We start from the raw sequence: 22,638 nt of genomic DNA on the forward strand, positions 1-22,638 counted from the left end.
CCTCCAAAAGAGTGCCACTGCATCTACCACTATTGCCCGCCCCCCCCAATCCATTTGGTCTACTACAACCATGACCTTTCAAAATGCAAACCCAATTATGTCATCCCTCTATTTAAGCATTCCATGCCTTTACACTGTACTTTGGCTGAAACAAAAATCCATAACATAATGTTCAAGGAATTACATGGTCTAACCCTACCCACCTTGTTAACCTCATCTCCTTCCAATTTCCTGTGCTCTGAAGACACAGACCTCTCAAGTTTATCATCATGCTTCTCTTTTCACAGAGGCTAGCGCACACAGTAACTAATAGCACAGTTCTGGAATCATATTATCTAAGTCCCCAAACTGGATCTGCCAACATGCTAACTGTTGGCAATTAACTTGCTGAGCAAGTAATTTAATCACTCAGACCTCAGCTTTCCCATCTCTAAAGCAAGGGAAATGATACCTGTCACGGGGATTTGGGGAGGGTTATAAATGAAATGTTGAAAACGCAGAACATAACCAGTAAGCACTTCATACCAAACTCCTCTCCTTTCTTAAATTTCTGGTTATCATCTCTAGTGGAAAACTCAAATTATATTGAGGCTCACAGAAATTAGGCAATTTGCTCACTATAACACAGCTAGTAAGTAAGAGGGCCAGGTTTCTATTACCGGTATACCTTAATTTTCCCCACCCAACTCTTCTTCTAGGCACAATTAACTCTGTGTGTGTGTGTGTGTGTGTGTGTGTGTGTGTGTGTGTGTTTAAAATGCATATTCCTGGGCCCTTAATCAAACCTAAATAAGAATTTCTCGAAGCATGGTATAGAAATATGCAATTTATTTTAATAGGCAGCTCTTTTGGTAAGCCAAGGGTTGAGAGTCACTGGAGTAGAATAATGAAAGCTAACACAATTATTGAGTGTGTTTTAAAAAATGAGTAATATAATGGTCAATCAAATATAACACATCTATGTCCTTAAAAGTAAAAAAGCTACACTGGCTGTATGGTTCAGCTGATTGAGCATTATTCCATGCACCAAAAGGTCATGTGTTCTTGCCGAAGCCGGTTTGGCTCAGTGGTCAAGCCGTCGGTCTGCGGACTGAAAGGTCCCAGGTTCCATTCCAGTCAAGGGCATGTACAATACATTGGTTGCGGGCACATCCCCGGTAGGGGGTGTGCAAGAGGCAGCTGGTCGATGTCTCTCTCATCGACATTTCTAGCTATCTATCTCTCTCCCTTCCTCTCTGTAAAAAATCAATAAAATATATATTAAATAAATAAAATAAAAAAAGGTCATGTGTTCCGATTTCATCAGGGCACCTGCCCAGATTGTGGGCTCAGTCCCCAGTAGGGGATGTGAGGAGCAGCCAATCTATGTTTCTGTTTCTTCTTTCTTCCCCTTCCTCTCTCTCTAAAATCAATAAAAGCATTTTTCCCCCAAAAAGTAACAGCTATTTAATAGAATTTACTATTAAATCAAAGTTGGTTATAAACTGAGATTACTGGCAGGTTTTGTTCAGTAATTTCTGGACAGGAGAATCTGAGAGATAAAATACAGCTGTCTTAAGATTATTTCAAATATGATATTCTCCCTAGACCTAGCTTAAAAGTGAAAGAGGCAATAATTTAAAATATCACAAATTAGCCTATACCAAATCATGCCCAAAGCCAAGAACTAATAAGCAAAATATGATCTACTTTGGATTCTTTAAGACACAACCTGCTCTCAATTCTCCCCATTATAAATTCCACTTTATATAAAGACTAGAGGCCCGTTGCAGGAAGATTCCTGCAACAGGGCTTCCTGCTGAGGTCGCCACCCCACCTGCTTCCCGCCCTTCTCCCCTGGCCTGGCTGCTTCCCTCCCTTCTCCACTGCCCTGCTTGCTTGCTTCTCCACAGCTTCGCTCCCTTCTGTAGTGCTTGGCTTCTTTCTATGCTCTGGAATGGATATGCTGTCTTCAGTCTTCGTTCTGGAATGGATATGCAAATTAACCGCCATCTTGGTTTGGTTAATTTGCACATTTGCCCTGATTGGCTGGTGGGTGTGGCTTGTGGGTGTAGTGAAGGTACGGTCAATTTGCCTGTTTCTCTTTTATTAGAGAGGATTCATTTTTCAGTTACTTTTCTAAATGTAACTGAAAATGAGCCCCAGAGCAGCCCTCCCTACTATTATCAAAAGAAACGGCAGATATCCCAGTTTAGCAATATACATGGTTTATGGCTTTCCTTCCAATCATCACACAACTGAACAATTTATTAACTAATATTTAGAGACAGAATGAGTCAAAACACAAATCCTGCCTCTCTGTCATTTTTTTGTTCAAATGGAAGATAAGAGCTTGTGAGTTTTCCAAATCTCAATATAGCTTTCCTTTAACACTGAAGTAAAAATACAAGGTAAAAATTGAATTATTTTACTGTCAACAAAATCTGGTGTACTGAATTGATCTTATAGATTTCTTTACTTCAAAAATAAAAAAGAGCACATTGTTTGACATATATAAACAGATTCAGATAATTAAAGATCAAAAGGACCTTATATATCCTTTAAGTCATCCATGTCATGGATGAGGGCCTGAAGGGTTGAGTGGCTGGCCTAAGGTTACAATCAATAACAGAACTGAAACTAAAAAATCTAAATTTACCAAATGCAATGAACTATCCTGAAATGGGCCCTAGAACAGAAAAAAGGGATATCAGTGGGAAATCTGAATAAATCTGAGTAGAGTCAGTAATCCTATATAATATAAGGATAATATGCAAATAGACCAAATGGCGGAACAACCAACCAGTCGCTATGACATACGCTGACCACCAGGGTGTGTATGCAGAACATGGAGGGTGTCAGTCACGGCGGAATGGTGGAGTAGGTGAGCAGGGGTCCCAGACTGAGGTGGAGCACCAGTCACTGTCATTGGGGCAAGCCTCTGGTGGTTACTGAAAATTCTTTGCTCCAGTGAGCTATGGTCCTGCCTGGTGCTTGCACCTTCTGCAGGTGCCAGCCCAGCTCACACCTATTGCCAGCACCAGCCTCACTTGCACCTGCAACCAATGCCAGAGTGGCCGCTGCTGGCACCCAGCACTGATCCTTATCGCTCAGCACCATCAGTGGGTGCAAGTGGTGGTTGCTGGCCCTGATCATCCCTCAGGGCTTCTCCACCTCCCCCTGCTCCTGAGGAGAAATCAGGGCAGCAGACGCTGGTTGCACCCACTGATGGTACCGGCCCCACTCGCACCTGCTGCTGGCTCAGCTCCAATCACTCCACGCTGTCAGCACATGGGAGCAGCGGGAGCAGGGTTGCCAGTAGAGAGGGGACCAGGGGCCGCAGCAGGAAGGTCAGGGCAAGGTTGCAGAGGATGGGCCGATACCCACCCCTGTTCCCACAGCAGCCTCATGGCCCACAGTTCCTTTCAAGGTGCATGAATTCGTGCACTGGGACCCGAATTTAGTTAATAATATTGTATCCTAGTTTTGACAAATACAACACAGTTATTTAAAATGTTAACATTTGAGGAAGCTGAGTGAAAGTTATGTGAAAATTCTATGCATTATCTTTGTAATTTTTCTATTAACTCTAAAATTATAAAGAGGCTTATTTTTAAAATCCTAAATCTAAAATTAATTTCTAATCTAAAATTTTCTAAACCAAAATGCTTTCTTTCTGGTTCCTTAAAATCTCCCAACAGAAAGGCATTAAGTTCTAGTACCAAGTATTCAGAAGTAACAAATACAGCTCCTCTATATAACACCTCCTTACCAAAAACAATCAAAAGAAATCATCCCTGTTTTTCGGTTTAATAATGCAGAGAATTAATACTCTTTAAATTCTTGTTATACTGCAGGCATTTTGCTTATTTAATTCTCACAACTGTTCTAAAATAACTATCAACTCAAAATCATATTTGAGGCTAAGATAAGTTAAGCGATTCGCTCACCATAACACAGCTAGTAACAGGCTAGGTTTCTACTATCCTATCTAATAAAAGTGTAATATGCAAATTAGCCATCACTCTGTCATAAAGATGGCGGTACTCATAGCCATAAGATGGCAGTGTCCAGTCCTCTCAGGCCTGCCGGAGTCCCCCAGTCCCTGGGGGAAGGGTGGCGCTGAGAGAGGGCAGTGTGAGCAGCCTGGCAGACTGCTTGCTTCGTTGCCAAGCTTGGTTCGGGCTGGGCCCCCTGGAGCCAGAGCGGACATGAACAGGGACGGGGTTCTGACCTGCAGCCTCCACAGGTCCCTCCTGGCTACCCCAGAAGCAACACGGCTCCTTCCCGCCTTTCACAGAATGAACGAGGGTCCCTCACCTCCAGGGGAAGTCTGCATTCCTGTGGAAGCAGCAGGCAGCCTACTGCATTCAATGGGCTACTACATAGTACCTTTTAACTTTCTCCCAGTCACCTAGGCACTTGTGTATTTGAAGGAGTAAGAAACAGTTGTTTATAAATTTGGACAGATTTTACCTCCACAGTGTTTTTCACATCAAAACCCTCACAGCCCATCACACAGCTTCTACCTTTTGTTCAGGTCTGTTACCTCTTGTCTGTTCTAGAGCAAAGAAAGCCTCCCAAACAAGTATTCCGAGCTCTAGTATTTCCTCTTTAATACATTATATTGTACCACTCTAATTGTTTGCTAAATTCTCAGCACCTATCCCCACTTTCTAGTAATGGTACTGTATTTCCTTTTGTGAATCACCTCTCCTCTGCTTAGACAGGACTATGTATAAAGCTGCCCGGTTTTTCTGTCTTAGATAAATGAACATGAACCAAGATAAACCAATGACACTCTGTTTTCAGGAATTCTGAATCTTAAGTAAATAACACAAGTTTGGGGGGGGAAAGTAAATGGGTGACACACATTCATTCTGATGGTATTCTGATTAGACTGTCAATTTATTCCTAATATCAAGACCCCAGGAACTGCCCTGGACTGGTTCTCCAGCCTTCCCTTTGAGTCACTGAACAAAAGCCTTACAATAACTGTCTTTTCTCCTTAAGATACTGTCATTTTTCTGCTTGCAAACTAAGACCCTAATGGATATAGCATCCCTGACTCATCTAAATCTTTAAAGCATCACTCAACCCTCCTGCTCAAAAAACATTAAATGACCCAAAACTTCCCACTATTACAAACTTTTCAAGTTGACTTCTCAGGGTTCTCCCCATTTGAGTCAAATCTACATTTTTAAATGTATTTCTCACCATTAGTATTACATACATTTATATTAGTGTGCAAGAGGCAGCTGATAGATGTTTCTCTCTCATCGATGTTTCTAGATTTCTATCCCTCTCTCTTACTCTCTGTAAAAACTCAATAAATTATTAAAAAAAAAAAAAGAGTAACCAGAGGAAAAAAAACATTTTCTACAGAGAACCAAAGTTAAGAATGATTATAGATTACTCATCTGAAACTATGCAAGTCAAAACAATGGCACTGTATCTTTCAAATAATAAAACTTTAAAAAGTCAATCTAGTATATTATATAGGGTAAAAATATACTTTAAAAATAAAGTGATACATGTCAGAATGGCTAAAATAAAAAATAATTATAAAACCAAATGCTAAAGAAGTCACAAAAGGCTAAATATTGTTATGACTCCTTTCATATGAGGTTCCTATAATAATAAATCCAGAGACAGAAAGTAGAATGGTGGTAGCCAGGTGCTGGCAGAGGAGGAATGAGAATTTCAGTTACAGAAAATAAAAAATTCTGTAAATGGATGGTGGTGAGGGATGCACATTAATGTGATTGTACTAATACTATAGAACTCTATGCTTAAAAATAGCTAAAATGGTATCTTTTATAAAAGTATGGTGGTTTGTTTGTTTTAGTTTAAACAAGATAGGCCTTTATTTCACTTCCACATATAAGTCAGAGGTTCAGTAGTCCAAGGGTGATACAATGGCTCCTTGGTATCAGGAACTCAGACTCCTATCTTTCTGCTTTGCAATCTTTAGAGTATGGCCTCCTCAAAGTCACCTATAGTTAAAAAAAAACTGCTGGGGCCGAAACCCGTTTGGCTCAGCGGTAGAGCGTCATTCTGCGGACTGAAGGGTCCTGGGTTCGATTCCAGTCAGGGGCATGTACATTGGTTGGGGGCACATCCCCGGCAGGGGGTGTGCAGGAGGCAGCTGGTCAATGCTTCTCTCTCATCGATGTTTCTGGCTCTCTCTCTCTCTCCCTTCCTCTCTGTAAAAAATCAATAAAATATATTTAAAAAACAAAAAACAAAAAAACTGCTAGGGCTACAGCTGTATGTCCTGGATGAAGAAACAGCAGGACGACAAAAATGGATTTTCCAAGTTAATCAGGTCCTTTTTATGTTATTGCAGTCTCAATGTTGCTTCTTTATATTTTAAGTTATAGGACTTTAGTTCACCTAAATTTCAGGTGGTTCTGATTGATGGTGGTTCTGTAGTTTAGTTATAATTTTTATGTGGTTGTGAGAGGATGTGACCACAATGACCTATTCCATCATATCTTATTGTTATTACGCATATTTCCCTCAATTAAGAAAATGCTGAAGATGTGAAAAAATATAAAGTTATAAAACACTCTAGAAGGCAGTTTCTTACATATGTGCTTACTATAATGACCCAACAATTGCACTCTAGGTTATTTATCACAAACAAACAAAACTTACATTCACACAAAAACAGGTACACAATTGAGTCCTCATTTAATATTTTCAACAGGTTTTTGAAAACTGCAACTTTAAGCATAAAAAGATGTATAATGAAACCAATTTACCATAGACTAAATTAATATAAACAAGAGTTAAGTTTCTAGGGCATATTTCTGGTCACAAAATCTTTACCAAACTTCTAAATAAAGACCTAAAATATTTCTAATGTCAAATTTTGAAATAAATGTGAGATTTATACTACCCTATTTCCCTGAAAATAAGACAGTGTCTTATATTAATTTTTTCTCCCAAAGTTGCGCTAGGTCTTATTTTCAGGGGATGTCTATTTTTCCATGCGCTAGGTCTTATTTTCGGGGAAACACGGTAGTATATGTTTAAGAAAGATTAATATAAACAAGTATGGAAATTATTTTCCAACCCACTTATTCCAGTTCAGGGTCATGGGTGGCCAGATCCTATCTGGCATGCAAGGCAGAAACCAATCCTGGAAAAGATGCCATTCCAATGCAGGGTACACACTCAAGTCATACTACTACAATTTAGATGTATCAATTAACTGGATATGCACATCTTTGGGACATGAGAGGGAATTGGAATACCCAGAAAAAGCCCTTGCCGGTTTGGCTCAGTGGAAAGAGTGTTGACCTATGGACAGAAGGGTCCCGGGTTCGATTCCGGTCAAGAGCATCTACTTGGTTTCAGGCTCCTCCCAGGCCCGAACCCTGGCGGGGCGCGTGCAGGAGGCAACCAATCGATGCGCTTCTCTCTCTCACATAGATATTTCTCTGCCTTTTCCTCTCTTTTTCACTCTCTCTAAAAATCAATGGAAAAATATCCTTGGGTGAGGATTTAAAAAATTAATTTAAAAAAGCCCACGTAGATGTGGGAAGAACATGCCAACTCCACACAGTGGCCCTGTCCAGGAATCAATTCTTTTTTCTCATCAACATTATAACAAAACAACACTGAATGAAATGACATTATTCAAGGACTTAGTGTACTTTCTTTGTAAGAGCAAAAAGCTGGGAAATACGCAAATATTCTTCAATAGGTGAGTGATTAAACAAAATGTGGTACATCCTATACATGGCATATTATTCAGCAATAAAATACAAAATGCAGTAAATCCTATACATGGGCTACTACTCGGCAATAAAAAAGAACAAATTATTGAATTATATACAGCAACTTGGATGAATCTCACATGAATCATGCTAAATGAAAAAAATCCTATTTCAAAAAGTTATACACTGCATAATTATATACATTTCATAAGTCATTCTATGGCCGTGCTTGGCAAACTGCGGCTCGCAAGCCACATGCAGCTGTTTGGCCCCTTGAGTGTGGCTCTTCTACAAAATATCATGGCGTGGGCAAATATATTTTGAAGAATTGGCATTAGAAGAAGTTTAAGTTTTAAAAATTTAGCTCTCAAAAGAAATTTCAATCGTTGTACTGTTGATATTTGGCTGTTGACTTATGAGTTTGCCGACCACTGTACTAGGGCAATTAGTGTTAAAAATGAATAGCTCTTGCCAGTTTGGCTCAGTGGATATAGCTTCGGCCTGCAGACTGAAGGGTCCCAGGTTTGATTCTGGTCAAGAAAACATGCCTGCATTGCAGGCTTGACCTCAAGTAAGGGGCACACAGGAGACAACTGATAAATGATTCTCTCTCATCACTGATGTTTCTATCTCTCCCTCTCTGAAATCAATAAAAATACATTTAAAAAAAAGAAAAAGCAAATCGCAAAAAAGAAAGGCTGCTCTGTAGAGTACCCTACTCTCTAAAAAAAAAAAAAAAAAAAAAAAAGAACAGATGAATGCATGGTTTCCAAGAGTTGGGTGGGTAAGAGAAAGAGGTGGCTATGACAAAAGATAGAAGTGATCCTTATAATGGAACTATTCTATATCTTGACTGTGATAGTTGTCATACTAATCTACACGTGATAAAACTGCATAGAACTAAATATAGATAACAAGCAATGTTAAAGCAATATCCTTTTTTTAATTTATTTTTTAACATTTTTTTATTTTATTAAATTATTATCTGTGTACATATTTTAACATTGCCCCCCCCCCCTCCCAAAGCAATATCCTTAATCACAAAGAAAAAGTTACTAAATAGAAACTGGGATCTTCACAAAGGAATGAAGAATAGTAGAAATAACAAATTACGTTATAAATATTAAAAACTTTAAGAATAATTATTTTTATTTATTTATTTATTTATTTATTTTTTAATATATTTTATTGATTTTGTACAGAGAGGAAGGGAGAGAGATAGAGAGTTAGAAACATCGACGAGAGAGAGAGTCATCGATCAGCTGCCTCTTGCACACCCCCACTGGGGATATGCCCGCAACCAAGGCACATGCCCTTGACCGGAATCGAACCCGGGACCCTTCAGTCCCCAAGCCGACGCTCTATCCATTGAGCCAAACCGGTCCCGGCAGAATAATTATTTTTAAAATATAACAAATTATTTAAAGCAAAAATGACAACAATGTAATCTAGAGTTTTTAATATATATACAAGGACAATGTCTGACAACACTAGCAGTACAAAGGATTAGAGTGAAAAACAGAAGAAGGCCACTGGAAGCATCTTATAATATCTGTGAAGTGGTATTATATTATTTGAAGGTGAAATGTGACAAGTTAAAGAGGCTTATTATAAAAAACTATGGCCTAGTCAGCCAACAATGGAGATAAAATGAATAAATAAGTATACTCCATCCAAACAAAGATAGGGAAAGACACAGGAACTGCCAAAAGATAGGACAAATAGAAAATGAATAGCAAAAAGGAACATTTAAACCCAACCATGTGGTTTAAGAAGACTCCAAATAAAATACAAAGAGAATGTATTAAAAAACAGAAAAACAAGGTGAAACTGGTTTGGCTCAGTGGATAGAGCGTCAGCCTGCGGACTGAAGAGCCTCGGGTTCGATTCTGGTCAAGGGCATGTGCCTTGGTTGCTGGCACATTCCCAGTGGAGGGCGTGCAAGAGGCAGCTGATAGATGACTCTCTCTCATCGATGTTTCTAACTATCTCTCTCCCTTCCTCTCTGTAAAAAAATCAATAAAATATATTTTTTTTAAAAACAACAGAAAAATAAAGACCCTTTTAAAAAAGACAATTTTGAAAAGCTGTCAATAAGAAACTTTAAATATAAAGACAAAAATAAATTAATAGTAAGAAAGATATATCATGCAAATACTAAGGTTAAGAATACTGTAGTAGCCCTCAGAATATAGCCAAAAGAATTGAATGCAGGGCTCAAAGATACTTATACACCAATGTCCATAGCAGCACTATTCACAATAGCCAAAAGGTATAAACAACTCAAATGTCTACCAAAAGATGAATGGATAAACATGTGATATATTTACAAACAATGGAGTATTATTCAGCTTTTAAAAAGGAATGAAATTCTTGAGACATGTAATAACATGACTAAGACATGAAAACAGGATGCTAAGTGAGATAAGCCAGTCATAAAAGGACAAATACACGGTGGTGGAAAAGTAAATTTACAGTTTTTTTGTATGAAAAATAATTCAAAATTAATAAATAATAATGCAAGAATAAACTGTTTTGTGCACTCACAACTATAAACCTACTTTTGCCAAGCCCTGTACTATATGATTCCACTTATGTGAGGAACTTGAATAGATGAATTCAGAGACAGAAAGTAGAATAGAGGTTACCAGGAGCTTGGGAAGAGAGGAGAAATGACAGTTATTGTTTGGTGCATGTATAGTTTCTGTTTGGGATGATAAAAAAAGTTCTAGAGCCTGGCCAGCCTGGCTTAGTGGTTGAGCTTTGACCTATAAACCAGGAGGGTCATGGTTCAATTCTTGATCAAGGCATACACCCAGGTTTCAGGCTCGATCCCCAGAGGGTGGCATGCAGGAGGCAGCCGATCCGATCAATGCACGATTCTTTTTCATCACTGATGTTTCTATCTCTCCCTCCCTCTCCTTTCCTCTTTTAAATCAATAAAAATGTATATATATTTAAAGTTCTGGATATGAATAGTGGCAATTGTTGTACAACACTGACTGTATTTAACACTACTATATTATATACTTAAAATGGTTAAAATGATATTTTATTTATGCTACTAAAGGCCCCGTGCACAAAATTCATGCATGGGGAGGGAGGTCCCCTCAGCCCAGCCTGCATCCTCTCCAGTCTGGGACCCCTTGGGGGATGTACGAATGACAGTCTAGGCCCAATCCCAGGGATCAGGCCTAAACCAGCAGTCAAACATCCCTCTCACAATCCAGAACCACTAATTCCTAACTGCTCATCTGCCTGACTGCCTGGTTGCCCCTAACTGCCACCCCACCCCCTTCCCCGCCAGCCTGATCACCCCTAATCTCTTCTGCCTATCAGCCTGGTCATCCCTGCCAGCCTGGTTGCTCCCAACCGCCCTCCTCTGCTGAACTGATCATCCCTCACTGCCTCCCATGCCAGCCTGGTTGTCCCAAGTGCCCCCCCCTGGCCTGGTCGCCCCTCAGTGCCCCCCGCTGCTGGCCTGGTCACAACTCACTGCCCTCTCCTCCTGCCGGCCTGGTCGCCCCACGCAGCCTGCTGTTCAATCGTTTGGTCATCTCTCACTAACCCCCGGCTGGCCGCTGTTCAATCGTTTGGTCATCTCTCACTAACCCTCCTGCCGACCCAGTAGCCCCACGCAGCCTGCTTTTTGGTCATTACTGTGAGGGTGTCGTGATCCATTTGCATATTACCCTTTTATTAGTATAGGTATGCATATTTGACACAGTTTTGAAAAATGAATAACAAAAAATAACCTGCTAACTTAATCATAAGCAAATCTTGGTTAAAAGCATTTTAAAATTCACAGGGTGTTAACTGAATGACATACAGACTCGAAATTTTGTCCATTAAAATCAAGGTTCAAAAAAATCAAAGGTTTATTGTACTTTCTATTGCTAGCAATCAAGTTCCTCTATTATAGAACATTTCTTTCCTAACTAGAAAATTTCACATCTTTTTCTTCTTAAAATCCTTTTGCTATTGATTAAATTTTTATGGCATTACTTAGAGAATTATTCACACATAATATACAAAACTATTTTATGTTTGTACCTAAACTGAAAATAAAAGGATCTTTTCATTACTTTTTTCAAATTATTTGTGATTTTCTAGATAACAAAAAAATTTAAGCTCTAACAACTATATATATCAAAGTAAAGAATCTGAAAGTAAGGTATATTTTATTGTAAGTCTGGGACTTAGAACCCTTTTGAAACAAACCAATTGAAATACAGAACTCTTAAAATGTGATGGTCCTAATAAAACATCACAATCAACATCAACTATGTACTCAGCATGAGGTTTAACACTATTTTACCTAATAAAAGAATAGTATGCAAATTAACCATCACTCCACTACACCAACCAGCCACGCACATCAGCCAATCAGAGTGAGTATACAAATCAACCCCAACCAATATGGCTGCTGCCACGGAGTACAGGAGGGAGACTTGGGTTTCCCTGGCAATGGAGGAAGTCAATCTTTCCACCTGCCCTGGCCGTCCCAGGCCTCCACTCAAGAATACAAAGTTTTGCCAAAACCGGTTTGGCTCAGTGGATAGAGCATCTGCCTGCAGACTGAAAGGTCCCAGGTTCGATTCCGGTCAAGGGCATGTACCTTGGTTGCAGGCACATCCCCAATAGGGGATGTGCAAGAGGCAGCTGATTGATGATTCTCTCTCATCGATGTTTCTAACTCTCTGTCCCTCTCTGTAAAAAATCAATAAAATAAAAAAAAAATAAAAAAAAAGAATACAAAGTTTCATTATAGAAGATAAATCCCAAGAAAAATGGCAGCAGCCACAGAGCTGGAGAAAGCAGGCTAGGGTTGCCCCCAGTTACAGAGGAAGCCAAGCTTTCCACCTGCCCTGACTGGCCTAGGCCTCTACTGCAGGCTACAAAGTTGCAATTATAGAAGGTGAATAAACACCAACAGAAATGGCTGCCATCTCAGAGCAAGCAGAAGGCTTGGCTTCGCTCTAGGCTACAAAGTTTCAATTGTAGAAGATACATAAATCCCTGCCAAAACCGTTTGGCTCAGTGGATAGAGCACATGTGTCAAACACAAGGCCCGCGGGCCAAATCCGTCCCGCCAGGCCTTGCAATGTGGCCCGCACCGCGCTGTCATCACTGCATTCCGCTGCGTTTCCTTCACAATGACAGTTTATGACTGTTCAGTAAACCATTCGGCCCGCGATTTAGGCTGGATTTTAGATTTTGGCCCCTTCTCTGATTGAGTTTGACACCCCTAGGATAGAGTGTCGGCCTGCGGACTTGAAGGTCACGGGTTCGATTCCGGTCCAAGGGCATGTACCTTGGTTGCAGGCACATCCCCAGTGGGGGGTGTGCAGGAGGCAGCTGATCGATATTTCTCTCTCATTGATGTTTCTAACTCTCTATCCCTCTCTCTTCCTCTCTGTAAAAAATCAATAAAATAATATTTTAAAAAATACATAAATCCGATACCAGGGCCTCTGCTTGGGTCTGGGGGGGTTGGGGGGATGGGGACATGGCTGGCCTGCAAAACACCACAGGCCCCTCGCCCAGGCCACCCCACACCCCAAGGGAACCCCCACCCTAATCCAGGACATCTTTCAGGGCAAACCAGCTGGCCCCCACCCATGGACCAGGTCTCTATCCTATCTAATAGAAGAGTAATATGCAGATTGGCCATCACTCTAACACATAAGATCAAGATAGCTGCCCCCATGTGGTCAAAGATCCTGCCCTTATGTGGACACAAGATGGCCAACAGGGGAGGGCAGTTGTGGGGGACCAGGCCTGCAAGGGAGGGCAGTTGGGGGCAATCAAGCCTGCAGGGGAGGGCAGTTAGGGGTGACCAAGCTGGCAGAGGAGGGAAGCTGGGGGCAAATAGGCTGGCATGGGAGCAGTTAGACATCAATCAGGCTGGCAGGACAGTGGTTAGGGGTTGATCAGGCTGGTAGGCAGAAGTGGTTAGGGGCAATTAGGAAGGCAGGCAGGTGAGCAGTTGGGAGCCAGCAGTCCTGAGTTGTGAGAAGGATGTCTGACTGCCCTAAATGGGCAGTGGGACATCCCTCGAGGGGTCCCAGATTGGAGAGTGTGCAGGCTGGGCTGAGGGACCCCCACCCCACTCCATGCACGAATTTCGTATACCAGGCCTCTAATCCTATATAATAAAAGGCTAATATGCAAATTGTCCCCTAGCAAGTTCAACCAGGAGTTCGATCGCTTGCTATGATGTGCACTGACCACAAGGGGGCAGCACAGACCATGATGGGCAACCAGTGGTGGTGATGGGCACTGAGGGAGCGAGGGAAGGAGGAGGCGGGGAATCTGATCTCCCTCTAGTACAATAAATACTATAACTCATAACATACAGTCTCTGTGCCACAATGAAGAGTAGTTTCCTCATAAAGTTCAATATAGGTTAATTAGTAACTTTACAATTTTTATAATCAAGGATATGTATGCTTTTGGCAAAGAGACAAAGCTTTTCCAATTCTGAGAAACACTAAATTCCCAAGTATAAAAAAAGGAAAACCCTGACCTTGTTTAGTAATACTGTTCATCCACTTTTTCTGAAATCTTTCTCAGTCTCAGTAAGAATAAATTAGAAATCAATCCAAAATACAAACTAGAGACTCATAACTATAACACACTGAAATTTAAAAAATACAGTTCACCCTTGAACAACACAGGTTTGAACTGCAAGGGTCCATTTATACATAAACTTTTTCAATAAGTACCTCTTCTGTTTTGGATCTGTTGTTGGGAGTGTCCACGGATGCAGAAGGCCAACTGTATGCATTGATCTACACCATTTTATATAGGGGACTATACACTATAAGTTTCCCATAAAATGCTTATCCTTATGTGCACACCACATTCTGATATTTCCCACTAGAGGCCCAGGGCATGAATTCATGCACAGGTGGGGTCTGGCCATCCTGGCTCGGCCTGTAGGGAGGAGGAGATGGTGGGAGGTTGGCCAGCTTGGGGGGTGGGGGGCAAACAGAGGGTGAGAGGTACTGATCAGGGTTCAGCAGCCTGGGGGAGGGCTCCTGATGGGGTGAGGGGGCTGATCTGGGGTGGGGCCAGCTGGGAGGAGGGACTGCAGGAGGTTGGCTGGCCAGCCCTGCCCCCTATTAGGGTGGGGGTGCAATCAGGGTAGAGGGGTGCGCTCAGGGGTGGGCTGGCCAAGGGGAGGGGCTACAGGAGTTCCTTCCCCTATTGGGGTGGGGGAGTGGAATCAGGGGCAGGCCAGCCGGGGGAGGGGCTGCGGGCCTATTGCAGCGGGGCAGGCTGATGGGGCAGGCTGGCCAGGGGGAGGGAAGGAGTGTTTGGCCAGTGGCCTGCTCTTGATCAGGGTGGAAGAGTCCAATCAGGGACAGGCCAGCAGGGGCTGGGGCCGCAAGGTTGGCCGGTTCACTGACCACAGTGGGTGTCATAGCGACCAGTCAGTACAGTTGTTATGGTCACTGGTTTTTTAAATATATAGATTATTTTTCATTTTTAACAACTGTTACTGTGACTCAGTAAATGGAATTCACAAGCCACTAATGGGTCACAACCAAAAGTTTGAAAAGCACTGGCTTATAGAAACTGACAATGATAGGAAGGTCCTTCCTCTCTTATGAATACCTGGTTTGAGAAAACTAATCAGGAGGTGGAAAGAACAAGTAGACAATTCCTCCAGAGCAGGGACTATACACTGAGTGGTCAGATTACTATGATCTCTAAATGCATAATAATCTGCCCACTCAGTGTATATCCTATATAATAAAAGGCTAATAAGCAAATTGTCCCTTTGACCAGGAGTTCAACCAGCATGAAGGCTGGCCAACCAACCGACCATGTCCCCTCCCCTTTGCCAGGCTGGCTGGACCCTATCCATGCATGAATTGATACACTGGACTTCTAATATATATATATACACACACACATAACCATACATATACATACGAATAAAAGAATAATATGCTATATAATTAGACTGGGAGACCTTCTGGAGACCTTCCGGACAAATTTGGGGGCTTGGCCGACCTGCAAAGTGCCCCCAAATGGCCCTCAGCTCCTCTCCCAGGCCAGCCATGCCCCCCAGCAGGGACCCTCACCCCAAGGGGCCATGGCCAGCCTGCAAACAGCCCTCAGCTCCTTGCCCAGGCCCACCCCACCCCCTCATCCTGATGGGGGCATGGCCAGCCTGCAAATGGCCCTCAGCCCCTCGTCCAGGCTGGCCATGCCCCCAGTGGGGACCTCCCTTCTAATGGGGGCATGGCCTTGCTACAAACCACGCATCCCAGGCCTCTCGTCCAGGCTGGCCCCACCTCCCAAGGGGACCCCCACCCTGATCTGGGACACCCTTCAGGGCAGACCAGCCAGGGCCCACCCATGGGCCAGGCTCTATCTATACTAATAAAAGGGTAATATGCTAATTAGACCAGGAGATCTTCTGGGAGACATCCTTCCGGACAGAGCCATGTGATGGGGCTAAGGAAGAGGCAGTTAAGGGTAATCAAGCCAGGAGGGGAGGGCAGTTGGAGGTGAGCAGGCTGGCAGTGGGGGGAAGTTGGAGGCAAGCAGGCTGGCAGTGGGGGACAGTCGGAGGTGAGCAGGCTGGCAGGCAGAGTGGTTAGGTGATTAGGCAGGCAGGCGAGTAGATAGGAGCCAGCGATCCCGAATTGCGAGAGGAATCAGGCCTAAACCAGCAGTGGGACATCCCCCAAGGGGTCCCAGATTAGGCTGAAGGACAACCCTCCCCACGCGCACACACACACACACACCACTGAGTGGCCAGATCATAATCATCACACACACACACACACACACACACACACACACACACACCCCCCGAGTGGCCAGATCATAATCATCTGGCCACTCACTGTATATTTCCAGCACATAATCATCAGTTAATATGTGTTGAATTAATAAATTGTGGAATATAAAGCACTTTCAAGGTGAAGATATACCTACAAAGGATACCTTTAAAAAAATAAATAAATGTTTAGGAAAGCATGAGTACTTTGCATGCTTTCAAAACTAGGGATGGTGAAAAGCTCCAGGCAGTAAAAGAGTGATATACCAACTGAGCCTTAAATAAACAAATGAAGTGCCAAAAGAAAAGAAAATTTAGCCGAAACCAGTTTGGATCAATGGATAGAGCGAAAAAAAAGTAATTAAAAAAAAAAATGGATAGAGCGTCGGCTTGGGGACTGAAAGGTCCTGAGTTCGATTCCGGTCAAGATCATGTTCCTTGGTTGCGGGCATATCCCCAGTAGGGGGTGTGCAAGAGGCAGCTGATCGATGACTCTCTCTCATCGATGTTTCTAACTCTCTATCTCTCTCCCTTCCTCTCTGTACAAAATCAGTAAAATATATTAAAAAAAAAAGAAAAAAAAAGAAAAAAAAGAAAATTTATTCTTTAGGACAAGCTTTAGATACAGTACAGGAAAAAGAAAATCACTTGGGGAACTACATAATAGTCCATTACAGGCTCAAAAAGTTTGTAAGCTATCCTTGGTAGGAATTCTAACCATTTCTTTTCAAATATATATGTTGAACTCCAAATGTCTAAATCCAACTTCAAATCAAAATTATGGAATGCAATTCATTCTGAAATATAAAATCCTCTGTATTCAATTGTAAGCATTTCATAAGCAGCTAGTGTGTGAAAAGGGAATATTAAGTGCTTAATAAGTGCTTAATATGTTAAGTACTTAGCAAGGGTTATCCCATTTAAACCTAACAACCTTGTAAAGTGAATACTACCTTCATTTTATAGATGGGGAAAGTAAGACTTAAAAAGTTACACAAACAAGTTACACAGCTAATAAATGAAATTAAGATTAAGTGCCAGTTTTATTATTGGTGGCTGAAAATCAGAATTATTTTGTTCCATTCTATTATTTGTTAACTAGAGGCCCAGTGCACCAATTCATTCAACCGTGGGACCCCTCAGGGTGGCCTGCAGGGATCAGGCCCCAGCTCACACTCCCAGGCTCAGCCCCAGCTTGGGCCCTCAGCCTGGCAGCTCTGTCTGGCACCTCACCATGGCCTGGCACCACCCCCTCACCTGCTCCACCATCCCACCTGCAGAGCGATCGATTGGGGCCAGGCCCTCCGCCAGACTCCCTCAGCACCTGGGAGCCAGGCAGCGGCCTCACCCCCCATCGCTGGTCACCATCAGTGGAGCAATCAGTCAGGGGCAGGGCTCTAACCATTCGCACCCGCCTTGGCCTGGTGCCACCCACTCCCCTGCTCCACAATCCCGAGACAGTCCTGCTCTCATCAGGGCCCATCAGGGCAGGCAGCGCCTCCACTGCTGCTCACTGTCAGGGCCATATAGCTGACACCCACCATGTTCCACGCCACTGGTGGTCAGCGCATATCATAGCGAGCGGTCAAACCCCCAGTATTCCAGTTGAACGACCACCCGAGAGGACAATTTGCATATTAGGCTTTTATTACAGTATATGGGAAGGATGTTTTTCTCAGAAACTAAACTGCATATATTTCTGAATTAAGTGATTCATCTACTTCTAAATATGTATCATACACTATCATCCTATATAATAAAAGGCTAATATGCGAATTGACCGAATGGAGGAACCACCAGTCACTATGATGCACACTGACCCTCAGGGAACAGTCGCCCAATGCAGGAGCTGCGCCCAGGTAGCCAGTGCACTCCCACGGGGGGAGCACGGCTCAGCCAGAAGCCAGGCTCATGGCTGACGAGCAGAGCCTCTCCCGCCTCCATGGCAGCGCTAAGGACATCCCCCGAGGACTCCTGGACTCCAAGGTCACAGGCCAGGATGAGGGACCCCCCCCTCCTGAATGCATCAATTTTTTGCCCGAGGTCTCTAGTACTGAATAATTTTATCAAAAGGAAAAATTAGCCCCTTCTCTGTTTTAAAGATAAGTTAGAGGCCAATTAAATATAATTATCTGACACTGGCATTTTTATTTTTATTTTATTTTTTTTATATATATATTTTATTGATATTTTACAGAGAGGAAGAGAGAGGGATAGAGAGTTAGAAACATCGATGAGAGAGAATCATCGATCAGCTGCCTCTTGCACACCCCCTACTGGGGATGAGCCCGCAACCAAGGTACATGCCCTTGACTGGAATCGAACCCGGGACCCTCCAGTCCGCAGGCCGACACTCTATCCACTGAGCCAAACCGGTTTTGGCTGACACTGGCATTTTTAATATATATATTATGCAAAGTACTCAGTAACTTGTACTTTTACTTACCTTATTTACATGTACTTATATTCACAGGTACTTATATTTTTAAAAACCTTTCCACCTTATATAGGCCACTTATTTTCCTACTAGGTAAGAAAATGTGGCCTTAGACTGTTTTTCAGAACAAAAAGTCTGTTTCTAGTACAAATGGAAGAGACTGACATAGAAATAATTGTTATCAAATGTTGACAGATTACATCCCAACTGAAAATTATTTCTAGTCCATCCACCCAACTTTTTAATTCATGTTGACATTTAGAAGAAATTAGACATCTTTAATGAAACTAAACATTAATTTTTATTACTAAAAACTATAATACTTTGATTCAACAATGGAATTTTTGTAACTTTTTCACTTATATTTGAGAATTTGAAATTAAAAAATAATCCAGCCATAAACAAATATAGAAACCTAAAGGCAGATGAACATACACTGGCACTCTGTTTAATGAAACAATCCCAATTTTATTTAAGACTTGATTACAGAAATAACACTTTGGAAGAGATTCATTCAACTATGATCCTATACTGAACAGCAGCCTTTAATATATACAAAAAAAGCTCTTAATTTCAAAAAGATTAAATTATTGAATAGTATGAGTATAATTATTTTAAGTAGTAGAGACCATTGAAAGTCAAAAACAGATACAATGGAAAACTTAACTTTTGTTTCAAATCCTCACCAAGGGCATGCTTGGAGGGGAGAGGGCAGAGGGGGAGAAACATCCAGTAATTTGCCTTCCATAAGGTACCTAACTGGGGATCAAACCAGCAACCCCAGGTATGTGCCCTGACTGGGAATCAAACTGGCAACCTTTTGGTGCACAGAATGATGCTCAACCAACTGAGCCACTCTGCCCAGGTGAAAAATTAACTGACTTTAATATACAAATCAGTCAGGGGGGGTGGGGGGGAGAGACACGGGACACACCAGAATTTATCTCCAGGTAATTAGAATTGATCTCAACTCTAATTTCAATATCAGTAGTTGGCCTAACTTTTCGATTTACTAAGTATTCATTCATACCTAAGTACCAGCTAATTCTTAAAACAAATTATATTCTTCATGGTTAGTGAAGAGCATCCAGTATTTCTAGTATTCTGTAACAAATCAGTTTCTTTTTTATTAGTGAGATGGCATCATACCACCAGGCCAAATATCATGTATATGCCTTGCTGTACAGAAAGTTTGTTTTATATTTAATGTACATTCAATTGCTGTATCCACAGCTCTCCCAAAATATGTATTATATACATATAATAATTATTTTCTATTCAACTCACTCATACTTTGAGTCCTAATGTACACTACTGTATTTCTTAAAAACCTTTCAGAGTTTAAATTTGTTTGAGGAACTTTCCTTAATTTGTAAGGAAATTTAGTTATTGCCAAAATAATCTTAGACTATTCAAAGCCTTTAAACCCAGCTGATTCTAAGAAATTCTTCCATCTATAAAACATGATAAATTATAACCAAATTAACAAATCAGAATCAGAATGCCAAAAATTAAGTCATTAAAAGGGAATCTAGAGAAAGGGCCAGTTGTGAAAGAACAGGAAGTGATGTACACTGCCATTTTGTGGATGAACTATTTAGTAACAGAAGTACCATACTAATCTGAAATCAACCTACCCAGACTAAGAGCTCTCAGTATTCTTTCTGACAGTGGCATCAGAAGTCGGCTGAAATAACCCTCCGGCAGTTTCTCCTTAATAATGAATTTATCAAACTGATCGTAAACAGACTTTTACCACTTTTAGCACAATTCCCACCAGCCACAGAAAACAGGATTTCTTTTTAGTTGTCCTAAAAAGTACCTCTTTAGTTCTAACATGCTGAACTATAGCAAGTAGTTTACCTATATCCTGTGTACATACTTACATTTTATAGTCTTTATTAATAAACCTTCTCTGCTTGCATCTTTCCAAGATAAAAAGTCACTCTTTACTAAGCAGTATGTTTGCATTTATTCATGCTAGTATATATTATATGAATTATCGACAACAAACCATAACAGAGAATTAAACTTTATGGAATAATTTACCGTATAGGGGAAAACTCTACACACCACAACATGTAGCTTTGTGTCATGAAATAAAGATTTATAGGCAGTGCTGTTAAAATAACTCTAGCCCTGGCTGGTGTTGATGAGTGGTTAGAGCATTGGCCTATGCAGTCTTGGGTTCCATCCCAGGTCCAGAACACGTAACCTGGTTCGCTCCCTGCTCATCACCCTCATCTGGGAGGCAAACAGTCAATGTGTCTCTCTCACACTGATGTTTCTCTCTCTCCTGCTCACCTTTCTAACTCACTCCCCACTCTCTCTAATAAGTAATGGGGAAAAATATCCTCAGGTGTGGACAAAACAACGAAGAAAGTTAAAATAAACCCTGATAAAAATTAAAAAATAAAGAAAGCAAAATTCCATTTTCTGAGGAAAAATAATAAATCTAATTTAACAGACCATTAATGTGTCTCCCCATATTGAAATCATAAAATAAGATGACAGAAACTAAATTGGTGTCTAACCCTTTTACTACTAACATCTTTAAATCCCTGTCTTTCAACAGGTTTCAAAATTCAAAAACAAAAAAAACAAAACAAAAACTCTTATGGACATTAAATTTAGATGGCATTTGAAATTCGTCTAAAAATAAGTCACCCACTAAGTGAAGCTTAAAAACCAAATAGTAAAATATCAAGATAATTCATGTCTATATATACACTAGAGGCCCAGTGCATGAAACTGGTGCATGGGTAGGGTCCCTAGTGGCTGCCTGCTGGGCCCCCCCCCTTCCTGCCACCAGCAGGGGCAGGGCTGTCAGGGGAATGGACCCCTGGCGGTTGGCTGGCCAGCCCTGCCCCCTGGTCGAACTCCCTAGTGGAACTCCTAATGGAGGGGACAATTTGCATATTAGGCTTTTATTATATGAGGCGGGCATTTTAGTTTTCTTCGTTGCTTTGTGAAATAATTAATTCTGTGAATATTTAATATGGAACATTTTGAAATCACTTCATCACTAAATTTATATGCTAAAGAAAAAAGTATCAACAGTAACTTCAAGACTACTCTTTGGTAACAAAATACACGTGGCAACACACTTCCAGAATGTCAAAATATTTATTTTTCTTATTTCTACTCTACTAAAGGACGCAACCAACAAGGACTACTGTAAACCCTCAAGAAAATTTGTCTTAAACAAATATGACATGAAGCAAAAGAAGTGGAAAAACAACTTATTGACTACAAATATAGATGCTATCATAGCATAATTAAGCAAATTACAGCATTTATTTTTTTTCATTTCCTTTAACAAAGCATTTGCTTCAGAAAGACTTGTAACCTAATTATTTTCAAAGTTTTCCAATTTCAGTGTTCTACAAAACAGCATTAACTCTAAAATTTCAGAGCCCAGAGAGGAATGTCAATCAGACTGCCTGTCTGTATGCAATGATCTTTAGCAATTCTTCAAGAACTACAAAAGTCATAGGAAGAAAATAAAACGAAACAAGGGGGTCGGGGGACACCAAGTTATCTTATTTGAATCCTAATGAAAACCCAATATGCTCATACAAAAATGTCAATCCGGTGTTTAAAGAGAGACATTAAAACTGTTCTAACATGGCAGGGTCCCTTCTCGAGAGGCCTATCCTCCCCCCACCCCCACCCCACCCCAGACAATAACAACA

General features: G+C 41.3%; 1 protein-coding gene across 4 annotated transcripts in view; it reads right to left on the reverse strand.

The window, feature by feature from the left end:
- TAOK1 (TAO kinase 1) overlaps positions 1–22,638 on the reverse strand; it is a 90,702-nt gene that overhangs the window by 67,197 nt on the left and 867 nt on the right. The window contains exon 1 of one of the 4 annotated variants that reach the window (XM_045571054.1): positions 14,435–14,524. The exons of the other annotated variants lie outside the window; for them this stretch is intronic. The gene's annotated coding sequence lies outside the window, so the exon portion shown is untranslated. Of the gene's footprint in view, positions 1–14,434; positions 14,525–22,638 lie in introns of those variants that run through there. 4 annotated transcript variants of the gene reach the window in all.

Source organism: Pipistrellus kuhlii, unplaced genomic scaffold, assembly GCF_014108245.1.
Source record: "Pipistrellus kuhlii isolate mPipKuh1 unplaced genomic scaffold, mPipKuh1.p scaffold_m20_p_39, whole genome shotgun sequence".
Lineage (NCBI taxonomy): Eukaryota > Metazoa > Chordata > Mammalia > Chiroptera > Vespertilionidae > Pipistrellus > Pipistrellus kuhlii.